The sequence below is a fragment of the Coregonus lavaretus genome (genome assembly GCF_964263955.1).
Source record: "Coregonus lavaretus genome assembly, chromosome: 27".
Lineage (NCBI taxonomy): Eukaryota > Metazoa > Chordata > Actinopteri > Salmoniformes > Salmonidae > Coregonus > Coregonus lavaretus.
The window spans coordinates 21052783-21071889 of NC_140014.1; the positions used below are offsets into that span (position 1 = coordinate 21052783).

Sequence of the window (19107 nt, forward strand, 5' to 3'; positions counted from 1 at the left end):
CCACGTGGTTGGCACTGACAGGCATTTGGTTATATGGCTGGTAAAGATACTGAAATAGGCCCAATCGCCAGAGAAAAAAAGAAGAAGAAAAAAAAAATATGTATACAAAGTAAAATGGCGGTACCACACGTCAATCCTCTGTAACACCATTGTAAGTGTGTGTGCATATTCTTACAAGGTTTATAAAAATAAAAATAAAAAATATATATATTAAGACACATTTTTTCCTCTTCTCTGCTCATGACTGCATGTGCTGCCATAGATTCTATTTCTATGTTCTGCTGCTGCAACACCTTGCTTGTTTCAGCAAGGAGCAACAAAGTTTACAGACTCATTTTCAGCCAGGTACTTTTCCCACTTAAAAAATAGGCTACTTTTCAATTCGCTAGTCAGAAAAAAGTCTGCCGAGCCCTCTCCTGCTAGAATGAACAATATGCATATTCTAGAGCTCTATTGATAGGACAACCATCTGTCAGTCACAAAGTGAGCAATGACAGGGAAACGCTGCTGGTCTGACAGTCTGCTATCTGTCCCGCCTCTCGGTATCTGGGTGTATGTTGTGTGCAGTCCCAAAAAACGTATACGGAGGGAGAGAGCATGAATTTGCACGTCCCATAATGTAGTAATGATGAGTCGAAATCCATTCATTTATTTTATTTTGCGTGCAGGGTCCGACATTAATGATGGCCCGTGGCACTTGGCCAGTATAAACATGTGTTGGGCCAGTGTTCAGTCACTGGTTCGAAAGGGCCAGCAACATTTTAGCACATTGCTGCATTCCAGTTCAACATTTACCTGCTCTGTCGCAGTCAACCATTGAAGACTGTATGCGAAATTGTCATGCTATTTGTATATGAGCAATATGATTAGCCATTCATTCAAGCACCACCACGCTCTCGAGTCACAACTTTGAGCGGTACATGCCGTCACACAACACACGCGAGCTGTCCAGAGCAAAAATAAGTGCCCATCAATCTACTCGCTGAGCGTACTGATTTTAGGCAAAGTGATTTTAAAAAGTAAACCTTCAATATAGTAGGGCTGTTCCCGACTAAAATAAAGTCTTGGTCGACCGAGAGTCGTCAATAGATTGGGCGACATTTTTAAACATGTATTTTTCCACACACACACACACACAATATAATATATACATATATTATATACACACATATAAATATATAACAAAACACACAATATACACATATCTATATATATATCTATCTATATATATATATCTATATATATCTATATATATCTATATCTATATATATATATCATATATATATATATATATCTATATCTATATCTATATATATATATATATATATATATATATATATATATATATATATATATATATATATATACACACACAGTGGGGAGAACAAGTATTTGATACACTGCCGATTTTGCAGGTTTTCCTACTTACAAAGCATGTAGAGGTCTGTAATTTTTATCATAGGTACACTTTAACTGTGAGAGACGGAATCTAAAACAAAAATCCAGAAAATCACATTGTATGATTTTTAAGTAATTAATTTGCATTTTATTGCATGACATAAGTATTTGATCACCTACCAACCAGTAAGAATTCCGGCTCTCACCGACCTGTTAGTTTTTCTTTAAGAAGCCCTACTGTTCTCCACTCATTACCTGTATTAACTGCACCTGTTTGAACTCGTTACCTGTATAAAAGACACCTGTCCACACACTCAATCAAACAGACTCCAACCTCTCCACAATGGCCAAGACCAGAGAGCTGTGTAAGGACATCAGGGATAAAATTGTAGACCTGCACAAGGCTGGGATGGGCTACAGGACAATAGGCAAGCAGCTTGGTGAGAAGGCAACAACTGTTGGCGCAATTATTAGAAAATGGAAGAAGTTCAAGATGACGGTCAATCACCCTCGGTCTGGGGCTCCATGCAAGATCTCACCTCGTGGGGCATCAATGATCATGAGGAAGGTGAGGGATCAGCCCAGAACTACACGGCAGGATCTGGTCAATGACCTGAAGAGAGCTGGGACCACAGTCTCAAAGAAAACCATTAGTAACACACTACGCCATCATGGATTAAAATCCTGCAGCGCACACAAGGTCCCCCTGCTCAAGCCAGCGCATTTCCAGGCCCATCTGAAGTTTGCCAATGACCATCTGGATTATCCAGAGGAGGAATGGGAGAAGGTCATGTGGTCTGATGAGACAAAAATAGAGCTTTTTGGTCTAAACTCCACTCGCTGTGTTTGGAGGAAGAAGAAGGATGAGTACAACCCCAAGAACACCATCCCAACCGTGAAGCATGGAGGTGAAAACATCATTCTTTGGGGATGCTTTTCTGCAAAGGGGACAGGACGACTGCACCGTATTGAGGGGAGGATGGATGGGGCCATGTATCGCGAGATCTTGGCCAACATCCTCCTTCCCTCAGTAAAAGCATTGAAGATGGGTCGTGGCTGGGTCTTCCAGCATGACAACGACCCGAAACACACAGCCAGGGCAACTAAGGAGTGGCTCCGTAAGAAGCATCTCAAGGTCCTGGAGTGGCCTAGCCAGTCTCCAGACCTGAACCCAATAGATTGTATTGTATTGCCCAGCGACAGCCCCGAAACCTGAAGGATCTGGAGAAGGTCTGTATGGAGGAGTGGGCCAAAATCCCTGCTGCAGTGTGTGCAAACCTGGTCAAGACCTACAGGAAACATATAATCTCTGTAATTGCAAACAAAGGTTTCTGTACCAAATATTAAGTTCTGCTTTTCTGATGTATCAAATACTTATGTCATGCAATAAAATGCAAATGAATTACTTAAAAATCATACAATGTGATTTTCTGGATTTTTGTTTTAGATTCTGTCTCTCACAGTTGAAGTGTACCTATGATAAAAATTACAGACCTCTACATGCTTTGTAAGTAGGAAAACCTGCAAAATCAGCAGTGTATCAAATACTTGTTCTCCCCACTGTATATACACACACACACACACACACACACACACACACACACAAACATACACACCTACATATATATACACACACATATATATATACACGCACATATACACACACATATAGCTTAGTGGTTAAGAGCGTTGTGCCAGTAACCGAAAGGTCGCTGGTTCTAATCCCCGAGCCGACTAGGTGAAAAATCTGTCGATGTGCCCTTGAGGAAGGCACTTAACCCTAATTGCTCATGTAAGTCGCTCTGGATAAGAGCGTCAGCTAAATGACTAAAAAATAAAATAAATAAACATATATACACACACATATATAGAGTGGGGAGAACAAGTATTTGATACACTGCCGATTTTGCAGGTTTTCCTACTTACAAAGCATGTAGAGGTCTGTAATTTTTAACATAGGTACACTTCAACAGTGAGAGACGGAATCTAAAACAAAAATCCAGAAAATCACATTGTATGATTTTTAAGTAATTAATTTGCATTTTATTGCATGACATAAGTATTTGATCACCTACCAACCAGTAAGAATTCCAGCTCTCACAGACCTGTTAGTTTTTCTTTAAGAAGCCCTCCTGTTCTCCACTCATTACCTGTATTAACTGCACCCGTTTGAACTCGTTACCTGTATAAAAGACACCTGTCCACACACTCAAACAGACTCCAACCTCTCCACAATGGCCAAGACCAGAGAGCTGTGTAAGGACATCAGGGATAAAATTGTAGACCTGCACAAGGCTGGGATGGGCTACAGGACAATAGGCAAGCAGCTTGGTGAGAAGGCAACAACTGTTGGCGCAATTATTAGAAAATGGAAGAAGTTCAAGATGACGGTCAATCATCCTCGGTCTGGGGCTCCATGCAATATCTCACCTAGTGGGGCATCAATGATCATGAGGAAGGTGAGGGATCAGCCCAGAACTACACGGCAGGACCTGGTCAATGACCTGAAGAGAGCTGGGACCACAGTCTCAAAGAAAACCATTAGTAACACACTACGCCGTCATGGATTAAAATCCTGCAGCGCACGCAAGGTCCCCCTGCTCAAGCCAGCGCATGTCCAGGCCCGTCTGAAGTTTGCCAATGACCATCTGGATGATCCAGAGGAGGAATGGGAGAAGGTCATGTGGTCTGATGATACAAAAATAGAGCTTTTTGGTCTAAACTCCACTCGCCGTGTTTGGAGGAAGAAGAAGGATGAGTACAACCCCAAGAACACCATCCCAACCGTGAAGCATGGAGGTGGAAACATCATTCTTTGGGGATGCTTTTCTGCAAAGGGGACAGGATGACTGCACCGTATTGAGGGGAGGATGGATGGGGCCATGTATCGTGAGATCTTGGCCAACAACCTCCTTCCCTCAGTAAGAGCATTGAAGATGGGTCGTGGCTGGGTCTTCCAGCATGACAACGACCCGAAACACACAGCCAGGGCAACTAAGGAGTGGCTCCGTAAGAAGCATCTCAAGGTCCTGGAGTGGCCTAGCCAGTCTCCAGACCTGAACCCAATAGAAAATCTTTGGAGGGAACTGAAAGTCCGTATTGCCCAGCGACAGCCCCAAAACCTGAAGGATCTGGAGAAGGTCTGTATGGAGGAGTGGGCCAAAATCCCTGCTGCAGTGTGTGCAAACCTGGTCAAGACCTACAGGAAACGTATGATCTCTGTAATTGCAAACAAAGGTTTCTGTACCAAATATTAAGTTCTGCTTTTCTGATGTATCAAATACTTATGTCATGCAATAAAATGCAAATGAATTACTTAAAAATCATACAATGTGATTTTCTGGATTTTCTAGATTCCGTCTCTCACGGTTTAAGTGTACCTATGATAAAAATTACAGACCTCTACATGCTTTGTAAGTAGGAAAACCTGCAAAATCGGCAGTGTATCAAATACTTGGTTCTCCCCACTGTATATATACACACACACAGACACACAGTTGAAGTTGGAAGTTTACATACACCTTAGCCAAATACAATTAAACTCAGTTTTCACAATTCCTGACATTTAATCCTAGTAAAAATTCCCTGTCTTAGGTCAGTTAGGATCACCACTTTATTTTAAGAATGTGAAACATCAGAACAATAGTAGAGAGAATTATTCATTTCAGCTTTTATTTCTTTCATCACATCCCCAGTGGGTCAGAAGTTTACATGCACTCAATTAGTATTTGGTAGCATTGCCTTTAAATTGTTTAACTTGGGTCAAACGTTTCGGGTAGCCTTCCACAAGCTTCCCACAATAAGTTGGGTGAATTTTGGCCCATTCCTCCTGACAGAGCTGGTGTAACTGAGTCAGGTTTGTAGGCCTCCTTGCTCACACACGCTTTTTCAGTTCTGCCCACACATTTTCTATAGGATTGAGGTCAGGGCTTTGTGATGGCCACTCCAATACCTTGATTTGTTGTCCTTAAGCCATTTTGCCACAACTTTGGAAGTACGCTTGGGGTCATTGTCCATTTGGAAGACCCATTTGCGACAAAGCTTTAACTTCCTGACTGATGTCTTGAGATGTTGCTTTAATATATCCACAATTTTCCTTCCTCATGATGCCATCTATTTTGTGAAGTGCACCAGTCCCTCCTGCAGCAAAGCACCCCCACAGCATGATGCTGCCACCCCCGTGCTTTACGGTTGGGATGGTGTTCTTCGGCTTGCAAGCGTTCCCCTTTTTCCTTCAAACATAACGATGGTCATTATGGCCAAACAGTTCTATTTTTGGTTCATCAGACCAGAGGACATTTCTCCAAAAAGTACTATCTTTGTCCCCATGTGCAGTTGCAAACCGTAGTCTGGCTTTTTTATGGCGGTTTTGGAGCAGTGGCTTCTTCCTTGCTGAGCTGCCTTTTAGGTTATGTCGATATAGGACTTGTTTTACTGTGGCTATAGATACTTCTGGATATCAGGACAGCGATTACTCACCTCGTATTGGACAAAGATTTTTTCTTCAACGAGGCGGCCGCGAAGGATATCCTACAGACACCCGACAAGGCCCAAATCCCCGTCATTCGCATGAGGAAGAGACGGAGATATCATGGACGTAGGTCGGTGTCTTGTAAGGATCCGACGGCGAGCGAGTAAACTGCCGCTCCCATCAATCCTATTAGCCAATCTTCAATCATTGGAGAACAAATTGGATGACTTAAGATTACGGTTATCCTACCAACGGGACTTTAAAAACTGTAATATCTTGTGTTTCACCGAGTCGTGGCTGAACGACGACATGGACAACATACAGCTAGCGGGCTATACGCTACATCGGCAGGATAGAACGGCTGACTCCGGTAAGACAAGGGGTGGCGGTCTGTGTATATTTGTAAACAACAGCTGGTGCACAAAATCAAATACTAAGGAAGTCTCGAGGTTTTGCTCGCCTGAGGTAGAGTATCTTATGATAAGCTGTAGACCACACTATTTACCAAGAGAGTTTTCATCTATATTTTTCATAGCTGTCTATTTACCACCACAAACCAATGCTGGCATTAAGATTGCACTGAATGAGCTGTATAAGGCCATAAATCAACAGGAAAACGCTCATCCAGATGCAGCGCTCCTAGTGGCCGGGGACTTTAATGCAGGGAAACTTAAATCCGTTCTACCTCATTTCTACCAGCATGTTAAATGTGCAACCAGAGGAAAAAAAACTCTAGACCACCTTTACTCCACACACAGAGACACATACAAAGCTCTCCCTCGCCCTCCATTTGGCAAATCTGACCATAACTCTATCCTCCTGATTCCTGCTTATAAGCAAAAACTAAAGCAGGAAGCACCAGTGACTCGGTTAATAAAAAAGTGGTCAGATGACACAGATGCTAAGCTACAGGACTGTTTTGCTAGCACAGACTGGAACATGTTCTGGGATTCTTCAGATAGCATTGAGGAGTACACCACATCAGTCACTGGCTTCATCAATAAGTGCATTGATGATGTCGTCCCCACAGTGACCGTACGTACATATCCCAACCAGAAGCCATGGATTACAGGAAACATCCGCACTGAGCTAAAGGGTAGAGCTGCCGCTTTCAAGGAGCGGGACTCTAACCCGGACGCGTATAAGAATTCCCGCTATGCCCTCCGACGAACCATCAAACAGGCAAAGAGTCAATACAGGACTAAGATTGAATCGTACTACACTGGCTCTGACGCTCGTCGGATGTGGCAGGGCTTGAAAACTATTACAGACTACAAAGGGAAGCACAGTCGCGAGCTGCCCAGTGACACAAGACTTCCAGACGAGCTAAACCACTTCTATGCTCGCGTCGAGGCAAGCAACACTGAAGCATGCATGAGAGCACCAGCTGTTCCGGATGACTATGTGATCACGCTCTCCGTAGCCGATGTGAGTAATACTTTTAACCAGGTCAACATTCACAAGGCCACAGGGCCAGACGGATTACCAGGACGTGTACTCCGAGCATGTGCTGACCAACTGGCAAGTGTCTTCACTGACATTTTCAACATGTCCCTGACTGAGTCTGTAATACCAACATGTTTCAAGCAGACCACCATAGTCCCCGTGCCCAAGGACTCTAAGATAACCTGCCTAAATGACTACCGACCCGTAGCACTGACGTCTGTAGCCATGAAGTGCTTTGAAAGGCTGGTCATGGCTCACATCAACAGCATTATCTCAGAAACCCTAGACCCACTCCAATTTGCATACCGCCCCAACAGATCCACAGATGATGCAATCTCTATTGCACTCCACACTGCCCGTTCCCACCTGGACAAGAGGAACACCTACGTGAGAATGCTATTCATTGACTACAGCTCAGCATTCAACACCATAGTGCCCTCAAAGCTCATCACTAAGCTAAGGATCCTGGGACTAAACACCTCCCTCTGCAACTGGATCCTGGACTTCCTGACGGGCCGCCCCCAAGTGGTAAGGGTAGGTAACAACACATCTGCCACACTGATCCTCAACACGGGGGCCCCTCAGGGGTGCGTGCTCAGTCCCCTCCTGTACTCCCTGTTCACCCATGACTGCATGGCCAGGCACGACTCCAACACCATCATTAAGTTTGCCGACGACACAACAGTGGCAGGCGTGATCACCGACAACGATGAGACAGCCTATAGGGAGGAGGTCAGAGACCTGGCCGTGTGGTGCCAGGACAACAACCTCTCCCTCAACGTGACCAAGACAAAGGAGATGATTGTGGACTACAGGGAAAAAAAGAGGACTGAGCACGCCCCCATTCTCATCGACGGGGCTGTAGTGGAACAGGTTGAGAGCTTCAAGTTCCTTGGTGTCCACATCACCAATGAACTATCATGGTCCAAACACACCAAGACAGTCGTGAAGAGGGCACGACAAAGCCTATTCCCCTTCAGGAGACTGAAAAGATTTGGCATGGGTCCTCAGATCCTCAAAAAAATCTACAGCTGCACCATCGAGAGCATCCTGACTGGTTGCATCACCGCCTGGTATGGCAACTGCTTGGCCTCCGACCACAAGGCACTACAGAGGGTAGTGCGTACGGCCCAGTACATCACTGGGGCCAAGCTTCCTGCCATCCAGGTCCTCTATACCAGGCGGTGTCAGAGGAAAGCCCTCAAAATTGTCAAAGACTCCAGCCACCCTAGTCATAGACTGTTCTCTCTGCTACCGCACGGCAAGCGGTACCGGAGTGCCAAGTCTAGGTCCAAAAAACTTCTCAACAGCTTCTACCCCCAAGCCATAAGACTCATGAACAGCTAATCATGGCTACCCAGACTATTTGCACTGCCCCCCCACCCCATCCTTTTACGCTGCTGCTACTCTGTTAATTATTTATGCATATTCACTTTAACTCTACCCACATGTACATATTACTTCAACTACCTCAACTAGCCGGTGCCCCCGCACATTGACTCTGCACCGGTACCCCCCTGTATATATAGCCTCCCTACTGTTATTTTATTTTACTTCTGCTCTTTTTTTCTCAACACTTTTTTGGTTGTTGTTTTATTTTTACTTTTTTGTTAAAAATAAATGCACTGTTGGTTAAGGGCTGTAATGTAAGCATTTCACTGTAATGTCTGCACCTGTTGTATTCGGCGCATGTGGCCAATAAAATTTGATTTGATTTGATTAAAATGTTTTGTGAGAAAACCATCAGTAGAGTTGAAAATGCGATGGAAACCCATTTAAGTTGTATTTTTATTCGGTACATGGGAATATAACTGCAAAAGGTATTTTTAAGTGCACTACGTCATCAACCACAGCCTTTTATCTACAACTAGTCAATTTGAAGGAAACACTTCTGGTGGGAAAATGCGCAGATTTTAGAATATTCGCATGAAAATCTGTTGCCAATTGGATGGAAACCTAGTCTACAGTAAAAGTGTGGGAAAAAATGGATTAGTGCTATTTCCTTATAGTTGCTTGTCGAAAATACAAATCAGAATGTAACAGAGGCCACCAAAATTGGGGGAGCCTGGCTGGCTACTTTTTCTATTTGGCTGGCTACTCCATGTGCTTGTGGAAAACACTGGTAAACATTACAGGGTTGGTATCGGCTACATTCTAGAAGCATATTTCCACCTCTTCACCCTCTCTCCTGATCTGTCTGCATACAATCAGGGATGGAGGATTAAGTGCTGTCCCCTAGCAACCAGCAGAAATGCAAATGATGATTACAGTCGACCTTTAATCATGTTAATCACCAGGGTCAATCAAAGAATCAAACAAACACTATTCTCAGGATCTTTACTCATTGATTGGAGTGGCTCTACCATGGACAAACTATGTGACTAAGCTGAATATTGTTGTCCGTGTGATGCTTATATTGCTCTTTGCAGAGAGCGACGTGACTTTCATATAGCCTAGCCTATCGTCATGACCTTTGGGCTGCTGGGACGGTCACATGACATTCTACACAGTAGTGAGCTTTGGTTTCTATTTAGGGCGTTGAATCAATGAAGGGGATGATTGGGTTAGGCTAGGGCATCACAATATGAATGTGTTCAAAGAGTCATGACTAACGTATACAGATTTACAGACAGTACTAATATTCTCTCAATGACGCTGTAGTTTGTGAAGGTTTTTTCAATGCCAGTGATAGTTTGGCAGCCACTTAGGGTATCAATGTTAATATTAGCTGTGAAAGGAGGAGATTTCACATTCAAACCTTCAGTCCCTGTCACATATGGTAATTATCCTGCTTAATTAATCGAAGCAGAGCCTCTAGCACACAGATTTAATTATATCAAATGAGGATGAATGCTGAATCTAAGACAAAAGACAGCAACATATGCCTCTGTAAAGTTCTACCTAGCTGGGCCTGCCACTGGCAGACAGCTTCTTGAACATGGCAACAACACATATAGCTGTAATGAATTTTCACCACATGTTCTCAATTACAATACACACAGGCAGCCATTTTGAAAAGACAAACACTTAATGAGGCGCTGTAGTCGCAGCTCTCCCAGTCTCGATCAGAGAAGAGAGGCATGCTTAGGCCGAGCAAAAAAGCCAAAATCTGCCTTCTCTCTCTTTCCTCCTTGTCCTACGACCCTATCCTCTCTTTCTCCCTAATTCCCTGATTAGACAGCTTCCAGCAGATAAACAGACATGCTTGGAATGTTGTCCCTCACAAAGAGGAAGGCTCTGCAGTGCGAGAAAGCCACAGTGTTTGAGGATTCTGGGAAAGAGGCTGCGTGTGTAGTTGTGAAGAGTAAACAGTCCCAGGTACACAAGGCAAGGAGAGCGCATGAGAGAGTGAGAGATCTCGGGAGAGAATGAAGCCTAGAGACCGAGGTTAAAGACTAGCCTAACCATCAGTTAGGATGGCATCTTGGCAAAATCATCTTGTTATAAACTAACAAAGTCAGTGAGCAGTGGATAATTATGCCAATGTTATTCTAGGCCTTGTGGAAATGTCATAGAGCAGTGAGCTTACATGTGCATTCAAAGGTTATAAAACTGGCCTCAATCAAATGTTATTTGTCACATGCTTCGTAAACAACAGGTGTAGACTAACAGTGAAACGCTTACTTAGGGGCCCAACCAAATAATGCAGAGAAAGAAAATAGAGAAATAATAGAAAAGTAATATTACGTAATAATAATAAAAGTTATAATAAATACACAACGAGTAACGATAACTTGGCTATATACACAGGGTACCAGTACCGAGTAGTGCTGTCACAACACCAGAATTTTGACTTCGATACTGATACCAGGTTTAGTATCACGATTCTTGATAACATCGATACCAAAACTATACCACTGCAAAAAAAGAAGGCTTAGAATGGCACTTGATCCAGACAGATAAACTCAGCTACTGCTCTGTTCAATTGTTGGGCATCTTTTGAGTTCAATATCATCACATTTGAAATGTTATGTATGCATTAATGAATAAATTATACAAATCATACAATCAATTTGACTTTGTTTTTACCAATCTAACGATATAACATGCTGGTAATCATTTATTTGAATGGTAAATCTCTATTGATAAACTGGGTAAATCAAGATGTAGCCTAGGCCAATGCATGCATAGATTTATTGAGCTTGTTTTGGCTGATTTCATGGGGATACAGATGACAAACAATCTAGTTCCCTTCCATTTGGGACTTATTTTATTGTACTGATCAACAACATTTGCATAGAAGTATCTTATTTGTGACTTGTTTCAGGAAACTAGGCGTATGTCGCACGTCACTACTTCACAGGAGGCATTTAAAAGTGTTTTATTTTATTTTATCATCATGTGTTTTTTGGCAGAAATGCCTTCTGGAACATGTGAACTTTCATGTGCCTTAATAACAAACTTCTATGCCATCTGTAAATACGAATACAATTGTTAAAATTAGCCAAGGAAAAAGACAGGAACCTTCCCACTAGCCATGACTGGCTGAGATAATGAATGGGCTGGACATGCCGAGAGATTAGTTCGGATTGGCCTGCCATGTAGCACCTTCTGCTAATAACATGAGCTGTTCGGTATGTGTAGATAATCCTTTCTACTGCAGCTTTTTTTTAAGATATCATGGAGAACTGCAAAAGTGTTTATCCGGATTACATCTTCAAACTAAAGGCAACAATGGCATCCGTGACAGAGAAAGACCTGATGATTCTTATGCCATTGCACACGGTCAGTGTGAACTAGAGTGACTTGACACAACAGGCCAAGCAAGCTGTACAAACAAAACGGAAACAACACAGGACGTCTTATTTAATGAAAGGGGTTGCAGTCTGTCAAGAAGAGTTCATCCATGTATATAGGTAAGAGTATAGCTACATTTTCAGATATTATACGTTTCTAATTTTGTCAGAAAGCTATGACAATCGGTTTGTATTTGCTAGTACTCTATGGATTGGGATGATGGTTCATTGTTTAGCTAGCTAGTTACATGTCTAAACAAAAGACTCCAAGTTAAAACGTACTGTTAGCTAGCTAGCTAATGTTAGCTGGCTGGCTTACTAGCTAATGTTACCTGTATGATCTGTGTAGCAATATTATTCGTATCTCAGAAATTCATTTGCATTGCTAGTTATAGCCTAATGTTAGCTAGCTATTGAACCTAGTTGGGTAGCGTTAGCTAGCTATGACAATCGGTTTGTATTGCTACTCTATGGGTTGGGATTATGGTTCATTGTTTAGCTAGCTAGCTACATGTCTAAACAAAAGACTCCACTTCGCCAGATGATTACATGACCCATAAAAGTTAGCCAGGTGTGTCTGGCGTTGATTACGGCCATCTATTGTATAATAGTGCTAAAATATTTGTATCTGGAATTTGTCTTTCAGCATCAGTAGAACACGCCTGACTCTCCTCCACCAGGCATACAAGTAGAATGGTCTATTGCCTCCCATCAAAATGAGAGCCGGCCCAAGCAAGCACAGGTTACATCTGAAGCATGAGGACTTGCAATGAGTTGTGAACTTCATCAACAACTATGCAAAGGATAATGCAATAGTATTACCAGGACGCCACCCAGGGTACAAACACTTTGGTAGAAAGCTGCTGCCATCTCATGTGACAAAAGCAGCAGTGTAGCGTCTCTACAAGGAATCGATGACAACGCTTGCTATGTAAAGCATAAACAACACATATTTTGATGATTTCATTGACCTCTAACATGATTGCCGCAATTGTTATGACTCTCACATTATTTGTGTATTTTTCAGAGGTACGTGTAGTCAGGCTGTCTTCCTTCAGGAATCTGTGGAGAGATTGCTGGAGTGGTGAATGACAGCACTGTGACAGGGGTCAACATCCCACAGCTGGTTGGACTGGAGGATGGTATGGTGCTGGTGGAAAGCTATGGCTGGCAACAACACCTGACTCTGTACTTCAGGCCACTGCCACAGATCAAGCAGTACCAGCACTTCAGGTGAATATCATTTTCATTACATTGTAGGAGGTTATTCTTATTATCTAAATTGGGAGGTCAATTGATGTTATGCAAGGTTGTAATGTCTTCTATCTTTTTGTCTATTTTCCTGTTTTACAGCTTCGATGCTCTGGAGCCTGGTGTTGTTGTCGACAAGGAGCGTTGGGACTCAGTCAGGACCAGGTTTCGGCTGCAGCACAACGCTGACGTCCTTCCTCCCATAGATGGTCTGCCTGTACAAGCACCACCTGGACTGGACACAACTAGACAAACATATATTTGAGAAGTTCAGGGAGTTTTTTGCGACGAAGAGGCCATGGACATCACATGCACTGCACCAAAGTCAAGGGCAGGACTGAAACAGGCTCTTAGATTCCCTTGTTCATGCGTGGTACGGATGGACCAGTTCATCACTGGGGGCGAGTTCCCAGTCATCAGGACTATCTGCAGTACCTCTATGCACATTCACATGACTCTCTCCTAACACACACACACACACACGTCATACATTGCTTCTACCATTTATTTTTGCAAGGTTTTTTAATCCTGCTGTTCAGCCACTTTACCCCTTATTGTATGCATATATCTACCTTGTTTATCACCAGTATCACTGATATTGTTCTTGTACACATGTGAATCCTAATAGAGATGGGTGGGGCTAAGGCTTAAGAGGGTGTGAACGATGCTGAGTGGGTGTAGTCAAAGAAGAGCTCTCCAGTAGGTGTACGAAAACATTCAAGGGCCATTTTCTCAAAAGTGGGGGTTACAGGTTTATCAACTTTCAAAGCAGAATTACTTTCCCATTGTTCCTCAACTGTAGTTTATGATATACTATTTTGTAGCTCTGAGTCTCTACTTTTATCTAATGTAAAAAACACAATTTCAAATGTTGCTACATAATTTCGAATCGAGGTGGTCAGTCACATTTAATAAAAGCGTGCGCTGTCTCTTTCGTCATTCACGAGGCAAGAGGGGGACAGCCAGGAGTCAGTTTGCTGAGGCAATAGATCATCTTTGGAAGAGTCATGATAGACCAATCAAGGGAATGAATAAAGTTTGTGGCAATCAGCTTTGAAATCAGCATATTTTGATGATATCTTCAGCTGTAAGCTAACAAGAAAAGTTAGCCTACAAAGCTGGGAGCTACCTGTATCTTCTTGCATTGTAATGTGTTCTAACCTGTATGGACATTGTTTTGCGAACAGTATAATTAATTTTTTATATTAAAAAACATACAATCCACCTGCAGTGAAGCCGCTCCAGAGCAACCCACAGGAGCAACCAGGGTCAAGCGCCCTGCCCAAGGGACACATCGACAGATCTCCCACAAAGTCAAAATGGGGACCCGAACCAGTGACTCATCGGCCACCGGCCCAAGCTCCCAACCGCCAGGTCACCAACCATGCAAGATCCCCCCAGAGTTCCCCGAGAGCTGCCCCTCAACCACCCGAGCCCCCCAAAAAAAAAAATCAAGCAAGGCCAACTGTATACGTTTCAGTGCATGTCTGGCACTAATTACATGTGTGTACATGTCCGTGTGTGCATTTGAATGAGAGTGTGTGTATATGCATGTGTACACGCGTACAAGCACCTGCGTGGCATCAGCCTCAGGCAAACAGGCATTGGACGTAACAGCGTTGCCCCTCAGTGTCATTCAAACATACTTTATTTTTGGTATTATTATTTTTTATTTTATCTTTGACCATCATTCTATCCCCCGCCCAGCAACTCCACTCCCACTTGTCTCCAGTTCCACATCCAAACACTCAGTTTCCCTCAGCCTATCCCACCTATCTCTGCTGGCCACCCTCTTCGGACTTCTATGCGCCATATACAGTGCATTCGGAAAGTATTCAGACCCTTTAAATTTTTCGACATTGTTACGTTACAGCCTTATCCTAAAATGATTAAATTATTTTTCCCCCTCAATCTACACGCAATACCCAATAATGACAAAGAGAAAACAGGTTTAGAAATTGGCATATTTATTAAAAATAAAAACCGAAATACCTTATTTACATAAGTATTCAGACCCTTTGCTATGAGACTTGAAATTGAGCTCAGTTGCATCCTGTTTCTATTGCTCATGTTTCTACAACTTCATTGGAGTCCACCTGTGGTAAATTCAATTGATTGGACATGATATGGAAAGGCACACACCTGTCTATATAAGGTCCCACAGTTGACAGTGCATGTCAGAGCAAAAACCAAGCCATGAGGATGAAGGAATTGTCCGTAGAGCTCCGAGACAGGATTGTGTTGAGGCACAGATCTGGGGAAGGGTACCAAAACATTTCTGCAGCATTGAAGGTCCCCAAGAACACATTGGCCTCCATCATTCTTAAATGGAAGAAGTTTGGAACCACCAAGACTCTTCCTAGAGCTGGCCGCCCGGCCAAACTGAGCAATCAGGGGAATACGGCCTTGGTCAGGGAGGTGACCAAAAACCTGATGGTCACTCTGACAGAGCTCCAGAGTTCCTCTGTGGAGATGGGAGAACCTTCCAGAAGGACAACCATCTCTGCAGCACTCCACCAATCAGGCCTTTATCGTAGAGTGGACAGATGGAAGCCACTCATCAGTAAAAGGCACATGACAGCCCGCTAGCTAGCCAGCTAACTAGCGATTAGCATTAGCGGCTAACAACATTTAGGCCCAACTTGCTAAGAACAGACAAACTAGCTGTTTGCAGATGTAAGAAACACAAACTAATAGTGTAATTATAGAACGCTAGTGGATTTATATTAAGAAGCATAGTGAACACAGTATGGTCATCATCAACATTATTCCATGTGCTGCATTGACCATGCAGACTGAAAGCAAGTGTCTTGTGGTCGAGGAAAACCAAATGCGCTCCTTGAGTGACAGGGGGCGGGGCTAGGTTTGTGTGGAAAGCGGCATGGAGAGAGTGAGAGAGAACGGAGAGATGACTCAGGTAGCGAAGTATACTATAAAAATTAACGTTACACATGCCGTATCACATTTAACAAACCAAACATTAAAGTACCATTATAGAAGGTAAAGCAAAAACCCAAACCGGTCCGTGCATCAATACCGGTATACCGTAAAATACGGTATACCGCCCAGCCCTATATGTACGTATGGTCATTGTGGGAATGACATCGTCGATTCACTTATTAATGAAACCGGTGACTGATGTGGTAAACTCCTCAATGCCATCGGATGAATCCAGTAACATATTCCAGTTTGTGCAGCTTAGAATCCGCTTCAAGTATTTGACCCCCTCTCAATCAGAAAGATTTCTGGCTCCCAGGTGTCTTTTATACAGGTAACGAGCTGAGATTAGGAGCACACTCTTAAAGGGAGTGCTCCTAATCTCAGCTTGTTACCTGTATAAAAAGACACCTGTCCACAGAAGCAATCAATCAATCAGATTCCAAACTCTCCACCATGGCCAAGACCAAAGAGCTCTCCAAGGATGTCAGGGACAAGATTGTAGACCTACACGAGGCTGGAATGGGCTACAAGACCATCACCAAGCAGCTTGGTGAGAAGGTGACAACAGTTTGCGATTATTCGCAAATGGAAGAAACACAAAATAACTGTCAATCTCCCTCGGCCTGTGGCTCCATGCAAGATCTCACCTCGTGGAGTTGCAATAATCATGAGAACGGTGAGGAATCAGCCCAGAACTACACGGGAGGATCTTGTCAATGATCTCAAGGAAGCTGGGACCATAGTCACTAAGAAAACAATTGGTAACACACTACGCCGTGAAGGACTGAAATCATGCAGCGCCCGCAAGGTCCCCCTGTTCAAGAAAGCACATACAGTGGGGAGAACAAGTATTTGATACACTGCCGATTTTGCAGGTTTTCCTACTTACAAAGCATGTAGAGGTCTGTAATTTTTATCATAGGTACACTTCAACTGTGAGAGACGGAATCTAAAACAAAAATCTAGAAAATCACATTGTATGATTTTTAAGTAATTAATTTGCATTTTATTGCATGACATAAGTATTTGATCACCTACCAACCAGTAAGAATTCCGGCTCTCACAGACCTGTTAGTTTTTCTTTAAGAAGCCCTCCTGTTCTCCACTCATTACCTGTATTAACTGCACCTGTTTGAACTCATTACCTGTATAAAAAGACACCTTTCCACACACTCAATCAGACTCCAACCTCTCCACAATGGCCAAGACCAGAGAGCTGTGTAAGGACATCAGGGATAAAATTGTAGACCTGCACAAGGCTGGGATGGGCTACAGGACAATAGGCAAGCAGCTTGGTGAGAAGGCAACAACTGTTGCCGCAATTATTAGAAAATGGAAGAAGTTCAAGATGACGGTCAATCACCCTCGGTCTGGGGCTCCATGCAAGATCTCACCTCGTGGGGCATCAATGATCATGAGGAAGGTGAGGGATCAGCCCAGAACTACACGGCAGGACCTGGTCAATGACCTGAAGAGAGCTGGGACCACAGTCTCAAAGAAAACCATTAGTAACACACTACGCCGTCATGGATTAAAATCCTGCAGCGCACGCAAGGTCCCCCTGCTCAAGCCAGCGCATGTCCAGGCCCGTCTGAAGTTTGCCAATGATCATCTGGATGATCCAGAGGAGGAATGGGAGAAGGTCATGTGGTCTGATGAGACAAAAATATAGCTTTTTGGTCTAAACTCCACTCGCCGTGTTTGGAGGAAGAAGAAGGATGAGTACAACCCCAAGAACACCATCCCAACCATGAAGCATGGAGGTGGAAACATTCTTTGGGGATGCTTTTCTGCAAAGGGGACAGGACGACTGCACCGTATTGAGGGGATGATGGATGGGGCCATGTATCGCGAGATCTTGGCCAACAACCTCCTTCCCTCAGTAAGAGCATTGAAGATGGGTCGTGGCTGGGTCTTCCAGCATGACAACGACCCGAAACACACAGCCAGGGCAACTAAGGAGTGGCTCCGTAAGAAGCATCTCAAGGTCCTGGAGTGGCCTAGCCAGTCTCCAGACCTGAAGCCAATAGAAAATCTTTGGAGGGAGCTGAAAGTCCGTATTGGCCAGCGACAGCACCGAAACCTGAAGGATCTGGAGAAGGTCTGTATGGAGGAGTGGGCCAAATCCCTGCTGCAGTGTGTGTAAACCTGGTTAAGACCTACAGGAAATGTATGATCTCTGTAATTGCAAACAAAGGTTTCTGTACCAAATATTAAGTTCTGCTTTTCTGATGTATCAAATACTTATGTCTTGCAATAAAATGCAAATTAATTACTTAAAAATCATACAATGTGATTTTCTGGATTTTTGTTTTAGATTCCGTCTCTCACAGTTTAAGTGTACCTATGATAAAAATTACAGACCTCTACATGCTTTGTAAGTAGGAAAACCTGCAAAATCGGCAGTGTATCAAATACTTGTTCTCCCCACTTTATATAGGGCCGTCTGAAGTTTGCCAATGAACATCTGAATGATTCAGAGGAGAACTGGGTGAAAGTGTTGTGATCAGATGAGACCAAAATCGAGCTCTTTGGCATCAACTCAACTCGCCGTGTTTGGAGGAGGAGGAATGCTGCCTATGACCCCAAGAACACCATCCCCACCGTCAAACATGGAAGTGGAAACATTATGCTTTGGGGGTGTTTTTCTGCTAAGGGGACAGGACAACTTCACCGCATCAAAGGGACGATGGATGGGGCCATGTACCGTCAAATCTTGGGTGAGAACCTCCTTCCCTCAGCCAGGGCATTGAAAATGGGTCGTGGATGGGTATTCCAGCATGACAATGACCCAAAACACACGGCCAAGGCAACAAAGGAGTGACTCAAGAAGAAGCACATTAAGGTCCTGGAGTGGCCTAGCCA

The 19107-nt window shown here is 43.5% G+C and overlaps 1 protein-coding gene across 2 annotated transcripts in view; it reads right to left on the reverse strand.

Moving 5' to 3' along the window:
• Positions 1-19107, reverse strand: part of LOC311102810 (zinc finger protein DPF3-like) — a 45448-nt gene that overhangs the window by 20404 nt on the left and 5937 nt on the right. The gene's annotated exons all lie outside the window — the stretch shown is intronic.